The 10,152-nt window shown below is 40.5% G+C and overlaps 1 pseudogene; it reads left to right on the top strand.

Moving 5' to 3' along the window:
* The first annotated feature begins 1,870 nt into the window (after positions 1–1,870).
* On the top strand, positions 1,871–4,726 carry LOC101719511 (sperm motility kinase 2B-like; annotated as a pseudogene).
* Positions 4,727–10,152: the final 5,426 nt, after the last annotated feature.

Here is a 10,152-nt window from a genome sequence, read left to right as displayed (position 1 = left end):
AAGCCTTGCTTACATGGTGGTTTCCCTGAAACTGGGCCCCAGTCATACTCACCCTGCCAAGTGGGGTACCTTTCTGCCTTTATATTCTTTTTTTTCTTTTTTCTTTTTTCTTTTGACACAGGGTCTCACTATGTAGTTCAGGCTGGCCTTGAACTTACTATGCAGCCCAGGCTGGCCTCAAACTCATGGCAATCCTCCTGCCCATATTGCATTTCCTATGCTTGACTGTTTTAATGCTTAATTTTTATCTTCTTTCTTAATTGAACTTTTGTCCATATGATATCTCTCTTTGTTTCTGTAACCTTCTTTTGATTTATTTTATTTTATTTTATTTGGTACCAGGGATCGAATTCAAGTCCTTGCGCTTGCGCAGCAGGCAGCAAAACCACTGAGCTAAATCCCCGGCCCTCCTTCTTTTGATTTAAAATCTATTTTGTCTGACACTATAGCCATGCTCTTTTATTTTCACTACAGTTTACCTGGAGGATCTTTCAGTCATACTTTCCTGTTCCAGCTTTTTGTCTTTAGATCTAATTGGATCATTTTTTCTCATCCCTTTTCCCAAATCTCTGTCTTCTGAGTGGGAGGTGGGTGACCTACTGGCAGGGAAAGGAATTGCTGCTGAGAAAGGCCTCAACTCTGTCCTTTGGCTGTTATCTCCCACTCTCCTTGCAGCTCGTAGTCCCTGGTTTCTTGAATCATTCTTTCTGGAGGAAAGTGAGTTTCTTTCTGCTCTGTGTATATTTTATAGATATGTCCTTTGAGGATACTATGGGCATTACATTGAAAACCCTCTGATGTGAACTTGTGCCAGCTAAACTCAGTAACATACAAAATGCTGCTCCATGCAGCTCTAGCCTCCATTCCCTTTTGGGTACTGAATTTGTAAAGTTCCATTCCTGTAGGTCACATTGTGTGTTTCAAAAAATATAGTAATATTTGGAGTTTTTGGGGGGGGGGTTATTTTTTGAAACATGAACTTCTTATATCGTGTAGCAAACTAACACTGACTTTCATAAATATCCATGTATTTAGCTTAATTATAGTTATTCCTTCAGAGAGCTTTGAGTTCCTGCCTAATGTCCTTCCATTTAACTTCAAGGATCTCCTTATGCCTGGTAGATCTAGTAGTAGAGAAGCAAAATGCTTAATGCTTGTATGTGAGAATGACTTAATTTCTCCCTCATTTTGTAGGGACAGTTTTGCTGGATAGAGAACAGAGAATTCTTAGTTGATGGGGCTTTTGTTTTGCTTTGCTTTTTCATTCAACATGACACATATCAACCCATTTCCTTCCAGCATCCAAGGTATATTTGCCTAATGATTATCTTCTGGGGAAACTATGGTAAAAGAGGTCTTTCTGTCAGCTGTATAGGTATTAATATGCCTCATTGTATTTTATAAAGAACATCTTCTACATTATTGTAATGTCAGTGAAGTTATATCATCACTTTGAGAACCATCAGTGATAATTTAAAGAAAAAGAAATTGGATATGTTGAGTGTAGACATCATGAGATCTTTTAAAACAGAAGACATTACAGATTCTCAAGCCAGATATAAAAGAGACTTTGAATATCTTACATGTTTCTAATTCTAAGAAACTAAATGTTAATCTCTATAAGCCACATTAACAAAAACTTTTGTATCCTTTATTATTATTATTATTATTATTATTATTATTATTATTATTATTAAAGCACAAAAGGCCCCAGCGGCCAAAAATGAGATACCCATGTGAGTTATGGCCAGCCATGACTGGGCCATTTTGTGCTGTGACCTCACAAGGGGCCACTGTGAAGTTACTTGAAAGGTGAGCTTTATAAAGCTATGATTGGGCAGTTTCATGCCATGTGAGGTCACTTCAAAGGCTAGCTATATAAGGCTATGGCTTGGGTGGGTTTTTCGGTCTTATTGAGGCCTCTTGTTTGTGATAATTTCTGTGATTCTTAGGTAACTTGTCTATTTGATAATTAGGTGGTAAAGTGATTGTAAAATCTGGTCATTCATGATGCCTACTTTTGGGACTGAGCATAGTGAACATCATCTCTAAGCCTCCTAGCCAGCTCCTCCCATATGGAGAAGCTCAAAGATCATTATCACATCCTACGGAAAATCAACAAGGGCAATTATGCTGATGTAATACTGGCCAAGCATTTGTCCACTGGAATGACAGTGGCCATCAAAGTATTGCCAAAGGGAGAGAATTCTGATCACATCATGTAGGAGGTCAGCATCATGAAATCATTGCAGCATCCGAATATCATCAAGTTACTGCAAGTTATTGAGACAGAGGAGGAAGTCTACATGGTGATGGAATATGCAAGTGGAGGAGAACTGATAAATCGCATCCACGAGACCAGTGGCCCGCAGGAGGAGGAGGCTAGAAGAATATTTTGGCAGATCATCTGTGCCATTCAATACCTCCATGGACAAGACATCATTCATGGGCATCTCAAATTAGATAACATCTTGTTAGATGAGGATGGCACAGTTAAAATCTGTGACTTTGGAGTGGGGACCAAGATCACTCCTGAGCAGAAGCTGAACAGGATCTGCAGCACGCTGCCAGACACTGCCCCTGAAGCACTATTGCACAAAAGAGAGCTATTTGCTGGGGACATTTGGAGGCTCGGTGCCATCCTCTCTGAGATCATGGTGGGGTTAACACCATTCAAGGAGATCCATCCCTTTTATCTGAAATAGCAGATCCTGCAGGGCAGGCACTACTGTCCCCATTCCTTCTCCACAGACCTGCAAAATTTAATTGTCACACTTCTCACCATTGACCCCTTGCAGTGCCCAACACTAGAGGAAATCATGTGGCACCCATGGCTCCACCAGGGTAAACCACCTTCTCATCCTCCTCCTGATCTGCTTCCAGAATGCCCAAAACCTGAGATCCTAAAGTTGATGTTCGCCTTAGGATACAACCCTGAAGAAATTTAAAAATCCCTATGGTTAAAAAAATATGATCACCAGATGGCCACCTATCTTATTATGGAACACCAAGCAAGATGGGGAACAGACATTTGCATCAGAGTGAAGCCAGCAAATGAGGGCAACACATCATCTCCAGATGCCATAGATCCTACCCCCTCAGCTCTCCTCCAGAACAGTGGTGCCAACAAACCTGCCTCCAGCAATGACTTCTTTCTCCCAGGGAATCAGCTTGACAGGAAACGAGAGCTCTGCAAGACCCCCAAACCAAGCACACCCTGCCAGCCTTACATTGAGTCAATGCCCTCCGCCTCCTGTAAGAAGAGGCCATGCTGGAAGAGGGTGAAGACGAGCATTACAGCATTTGTGCAGAAGCTGTGCAATTGCTGCCTGCCAGCCTGGAAAAAAGAACCGGGTGGTTCCAGTGTAAGTATTGGGCAGCAGAGACATGGACAAACCTAAGCAGGCAGGGTGGTCCAGCTGCCTGCACTGCATTTTATTTTATTTTGGAAAGTAAAAGGAGAAGAGGGAAGGAAGGGAGGGTTGTTGGGCAGAGGGAACTATATCAAATGGATACGATGGGTCAGCTGGAGATCTGTTGCAGAAGAGGGTAGCTGTGACCATAGGCAAGAATGATGTCATTATATATTTCAAAGTAAGAGTTCATTTCACGTGCCTCCTTGCATTTTCAGTGGACAAAAAGATACGGACTGATTGGACAGTAAAGTGAGATCTGCTAAGCATAGATTTAAATGACTTCAAGAAGAAGCAGGGCCAGACATTCAGGCCACAATGTCCCCGGCTTGCCTGACCCCTAGACCTCCAGGCCAGAAGGAGATATATGTAAGCTATAGCCAACTAGAGGGCAGCAGTGACAGTGAGTACCTCTGACTCTGTTGAAGAAAAGCAATTTCTCTTAGGCAAGGGCAAAAGATAAAGTCGGATATGGTATGATAAACAACAAGACAACCCAGCTAGACTAAAGTCCAGAATTTAGAGGGTGGGAGAGGAGAGTCCGATCCATGCCTGGATCTTGGTACCTGAACCTCCACCCCAGACCTAGCACCCACCACATCTTGGGCAATGGCCAGGGCAAGGGAGGAGCAAGTTGATCCCTCAGATGCAGTCTGGCAAATTTAATAAAGCCAGAGTGAAGCTGTCATCCCCACTGTATTTGGCATACTTAGACAGTTCCGACCCAGGGACTCAAAGAATCCAAAAGTAGAACTGAGTAAAATTTAAATGTCAAGCACCACTGCACCTGTCTCCAGAGCCTGCAGGGGACAAGACACTGGGGAGAGAAAAGGTTTCCCCAAGATATACAATTTTAATAATGATAATAATAATAATAATAACAACACATGTCTCCCACATGCAATGGGAATGCAAAACATTCAGCACCCTGGCCCTGCCCATGATTGTCAATGGGGTCCCATGAGTGGGTGGGACATCCAACAATGTCCAGCTGAGAAGAGAAGGAAGTGAAAACCCAGTTCTGCCACAAAATCAGAAAACAATGCTGTGACTCCCAGGGGAGGCCCCCAGGAGCTACGACAGAGAAAGAGCACCTCTTGTGTTTCTGTGGGCAGACTGGAAACAGACTGCAGTGATTAGTATCTGCTAAAGAGCCTTTGACCACATTACAGGCAAGAAAAACCTGTGAAGGGAATATTGGAAAGGTCTACAATTAATTAAATTAAATGTGCCCTTTATCTTAAACTAAGTTTCTTAATCTTTGCAGCATAAAGATTCATAGCCAATATATCATCTATAATTCCCTCACCATAAGTTAGTGGAGTAAGTATAACTGTACCTATTTTATAGCTGAAGATAGCAACTCTCAGAGAATATTATTGCAGGTGAAAAGTGATTTTTTTTTTTTTTTGGTACTGGGGATTGAACTCAGGACCTTGTGAAAGGTGAATTTTAAGTTGTCTACAGCCCATATTATCAAGCTCTATGCCAGCATTTCACACAGTGTGTGGTCCAGGACCCCCCGAGGAGAATCACCATGATTCTTTGAAGGAATCCAAAAAGACAAAACTATTTTCAATGTAATACCAAAACAATATTTGCCTTTCCTACTCTGAATCTCTTATGGAGTACAATGGAGTTTTCTAGAGGCTTCACTAATTGTGATGATGTCGATTCTCTGATAGTTAAGGAAGGTAGGCTTTTTAAAGTTCTCAATATTGGAGTGCTAAGGGGTCCTGAGACCACAAGTTTGAGAACTGCTGTTCACAGCTACACTATGTGATATAAAACCCTCTCAGTACTAGCAATGAAACCATTATCTACCATGAATAACATATAAATATTTTGCATAAGTCATATATCATCTCACTACCATCTCATGAAAAGTGGAATGAGTGTTCCATTCGATTTTACTGAGAACTCAGCATTTTCCTCCGGGTTTAATTTTATAGTCTTACCATGGAATTGGAGAATTTTTGAATTTTAGAAAACAGGAGACTCTGAACTTCTCAGGCTCTAAATTTTTAACTACTTTCATGGCTGAAATGAAAATTCCCCAAGATCAGTTCTTCAGAACAAAGATGTAACTGAATGTCGGATACATCTGACATCTGTTAGATGACATCTGTTAGATAAAGAAGGTACCCACCTCCCAGCGCCTCATGCACTCAGGGCAGGGCTTACAGAAGGTGCTTGGGTCAAGAGGGCATTGTACTCATTAGTGAGTCAATCCACTGAGGAATCCATAGCTGACTTGCTGTTAGGAGGTGGGGCCTGGTTTGAAGAGGAGCCAAGGATATGGCCTGGAGGGGTCTGTGTCCCTCCCAGATGGCTCCTCCCTTCAATCTCTGCCTCTGGACCTCTGTGAGGGGAGTATTTCTCTCTGCCAGACACATCCATCATGACTCCCTGCCTTGGAGTCAGCTGATCATGGGCTGAAACCCTGAGCTAAAATAAGCCTCTCCTCCCGTAAGCTGCGGGTGTGGGGTATTGTGTCTCCGTGATGAGAAAGTAGCTAACACCAAGTGAGCACATTAAGCCTGCTTATAGGCAGTAAAAGGGGCATTTTCTGTAGAGAATCTGCCTCCTTTTTATTACTGCCATGGTTTAACAATTCTAAACAATGTCAATGATAAAATACTCCTCTGATCACTATGTTGAAATGAAAAATACTTGGACCTGCATTGCTACCCTAGAGTCTGAACTGGTATCAGAAGTCCTGGATTCCATCCCAGCAGGAGGGCCCTGAAACCCCTTTCTGTGTTATTCCCAGAAACTTCAGGACACCCTATGTGTGCACAGCAGGTTGTCTTTCTTTCCCTCTGTACTAGGCTCCAGGACACTCCTGGTGCTCATTTTAACCAAACATCCCATGGGAACTCAGACCACAGACACTCAGCATCGAAATCAATGTCAGGTCCTCAGACACAAACTGCAGAGTCCCTGAGTGGACTGTCTTTCCCCGTTCTCCAGTTTTATCTTATCTCAGAGCTTCTTCTCCCCAGCTCAATAGGCAGCGGGCAGGCGGGCTCCTCTGGAGGCCTCCATGGGTAGTGCTCTCCCACCGCCAGCCTCTGCCTGTGGTTTGGCCTGGATCACTCTTCCCCCAGTCTCCACCTGCCCAGCTGATTCTCAACCTCCAGGCTTCTATTTAAATATCACTTCCTCAGAGCCCCCTAAAATGGAATTCCTGTGCTCTTTCATCGTATCCTTCACTTTTATGTCACTTATCAATCACCATTTGTACATTTGCTTGGTTTTTGTCTCTTTGCCACTAGATTGTAAATTCCTAAAGTTCATCATTTTCTTATATTTTTGTACCAGGGATCGAACTCAGGACCTTGCGCTTGTGGGGCAGGCAGCAGCACCACTGAGCTAAATCCTGGGCCCATGTGTTCATTTCATTTATCATCCTTCCAGCAACACTAGCACTTTCCTTGGCACATGGTAGATATTGATACATATTTTATGAGTAAGTGAATGAGTGAATGAACATTCTTTTCTCCAAAGAGAGCAAAACTCAGACCTTATGAGGAAAAGGCCATCTATCTTTTCAATATATAGGCTACTGATCTCTTAAAAATCACAGAAACTAGGAATTTGGCCCAATTCAATCAGAGAACAGTTGAATGAAAAGAAATCAGCTGAAAGGCACAGTGGGGCATCCCTATCATTCTAGCACTTTAGAAAGCTGATGCAGGAGGATTACAAGTTCTAGTCTAACCTAGGCAAATTAGCAAGACTCTGTCTCAAAATAAATAAAACGCTGGGGATGTAGCTCAGTGCAAAGGCCCTGAATTCAATTCTTCATAACACACACACACACACACACACACACACACACACACAGTATCAGCCTGATGCCTGCCTCCTATGGTAATATAGAGATGAGTTCATAATGTATGAAGTATGACCAAAAAATACAATGAATGTTTAAATGTAAAGTTTTATTACAGTAAAAGATGCATATGAATCGCCCTCAAAATACTCCCTCTCACTTAGAACACAATTATCCCATAGTTCTTGCCACTTTATGAACCAGTTTATGGCAATTTCTGTCAAATAAAAACATTATAGTGTGTCCTTATCTACCTTATTCATCAGATCTGGTATGGTGCAACTTCTGGATCTTCCCGAAAGTCAAAATTCCCATGAGGGGGCTGGGAATGTAGCTGAGTGGCGCTACGCCTGCCTTGAAAGCACAAGATCCTGAGTTCGATCCCCAGTACCCCCCCAAAAAAATGCCCATGAAAGGTAAAGGTTTTGAGTCAATTCAGGATGTTAAAGCAGTCATGACAGCACAAGTAAAAAGACTCATGAAAGAGGACTTCTAGAGCTGCTTCAGAAAGTGGCAAGAACTATGGAATAATTGTGTCCTAAGTAAGAGGGAGTATTTTGAGGGGGATTAATGGCAATATATCTCTGCAATAATTTTTTTAAGTTTAAACATTCACTGTATATTTTGATCACACCTCACAGATTCTATTTATAAGAAGTTCAGATACAGAAAAAAACAATAGTTGGTGAAAGTGATACAAGTATTGGTTACATCTTACAGAGAGGCATAAGGGAATGTTTTAGGTGGCTGGAAATATTAACATTAGAATTTATGCATATTGTGGTATGTGTGTTATAGCTCAACTTTAAAAACCTTTTCCTAAGTTGACAAAAGATTTGACCAAAAAAGTTGACCAGACAAAATTGATCCTCTAGCATCTACTGGTACCAGGGGAAAAATTGCTTTTAAAATGTCAACTAAAAATCCATTAAATTATCCATTCAATGCATTGCATCATTTAGGTATCTGCTTTGAGAAAAAGTATATATAACTTTTTAGTAATATAATGGATTCAGACCAATGTATGGTGACCAAGAGAAACTTTGGTCTAAAAGAAATAATTTGGAGATCACTCTTGGAATCTTTTTCTCGCCTTTGTCAAAGAGCAAGAGTCCATGTCAAAATTTTGAGCTTGTACTGTTTCCAAACGAAAGAAACAGTGCAATTCAGTGGTGCCCTCATTGCTTCCAAACAATGTCTGCCTCTGTTAGACAAGTGGATCATAAATTGATCTTACATGGAAATACGTTGCACTTTACTTTTCCCAGGATCAAAGTTATAAATAGAAACAGGTCATTGTATCATGACAATAAATTATTCTTTGTGCAAATGAAGTTGAGAGAGTGACTTGCCTTCATAAATTATCCTTTCTTCACAATTCATTGAATTTTTCCCAACCCATGAATAATGAGTTTCCTGATCTCCTACAAAGAGGGGGAGAAATAAAGACAAAGCAAGAGTGGGGAAGATTGGGGAAAAATCATCGAATTACAAATTTACATCTTTACATAGCAGGTTTGTGAAAAATGTTCCCTGGCAGTCTACACGAAAGCAATGCAACATAATTTGAAAAAATAGCAGCCTGGTACCTCTTTATTCTCTTTGACAAGTATAAATGCTCTTATTTTAACAATGGCCCTGACTACTTTTTGAGACTGCTTGTTACAAGAATAAAGAGCTGCCTTTAAGAGACTCATATGTTCATGGCATGTGTAACCCCGGCATCTTTCCCACAACCGCAGGAAAAGTCTTTTTTTGCCTGTCACTGTTCTTATTTCTCCCAACCTGCAAATAAGCATTTCAAATGTTATTTCTACTAGGTTTAAAAGGTTCCCCCAAAACTGAACTCTAATTTGTGAAAAACAACAGTCAACAACAGAAAAAGACACTGTGATTAAGAATAGTCTGTGAGTTTATTATATGATCTCATGAAGGGAAGAAAGAAATGCTAAGCATTTTTCTTAAACCATGCAACATTACATTCATTTAAATGTGAGGTGTTACAGTCAGTCTTTGTTTCCATTTAGAGCATCTGACATACGGAAGATAAGCATTTGTAGAAGGCAAATGAATAACGCTATCATAAAATAATCTCACCATATTTATGGTATCAATAAATTCTCAGTGTCATGATCATTTCTAATTTATAAAAAACCTGCAATAAAATAAAAGGCAAAATAAAAATTAAGTTTCTTTCCTTTAGAAGCACTATTAAATCCATTATAGACAGAATTTCATTTTTTCTCCAAGAAAGGGAAAACAGATGCAGTAAAGCAGAGACCCTATTTAATGAGAAAAGATAATTTTTCTGTTTTTGTATCATAGGCTCTCCATCTTTCTGTTAACTTGATATTCGTCAACATTTGAAGAAGTGCTCAATTAAAGTTTTCCCTTACGGCTTCTGATTTAGAATTGCATCTGAAGAGCAGCCCCTGACTCACAATCTTACAATTTCTCATTAAAATACATATGAGAACACGAGACAGCATGAAGAATTAGAGCAATAACTCAACCTAGGGCTGCTGGTCAATCCTAGGTCAATAACGTTGCATAAATTCCCACTTAGAGTAATGACTATTTTAACATGAAGTAGAAGAGCATTTGAAATACCAAATATGTTTACTATGTTTACTAGGAAAGTATACATACATCCCCTTACCCTGAAGGTGTTTCTGTTTGAAGCAGTCATATTTGTAGTACTCGCTTTCTATATATCCTCACTCCCTTATTCTTGTATAATCTAACAAAGACCAAACCTCCAGAAATCAAATGGACAGGAAACTGAGAATAATGACAAGAGGAGACACAGGAAATGCCCTTAGTACTACCTGGGAATTGTAGTTTTTCATGTAATTTATGAACTACTAGGTGATGGTAATAGGCTAAGATCATATTGCACCC

Source organism: Heterocephalus glaber, unplaced genomic scaffold (assembly GCF_053883595.1).
Source record: "Heterocephalus glaber isolate CG9 unplaced genomic scaffold, H.glaber_assembly_v1.0 deba00001472, whole genome shotgun sequence".
NCBI lineage: Eukaryota > Metazoa > Chordata > Mammalia > Rodentia > Bathyergidae > Heterocephalus > Heterocephalus glaber.
This window is presented reverse-complemented; position numbering and strand designations above follow the sequence as displayed.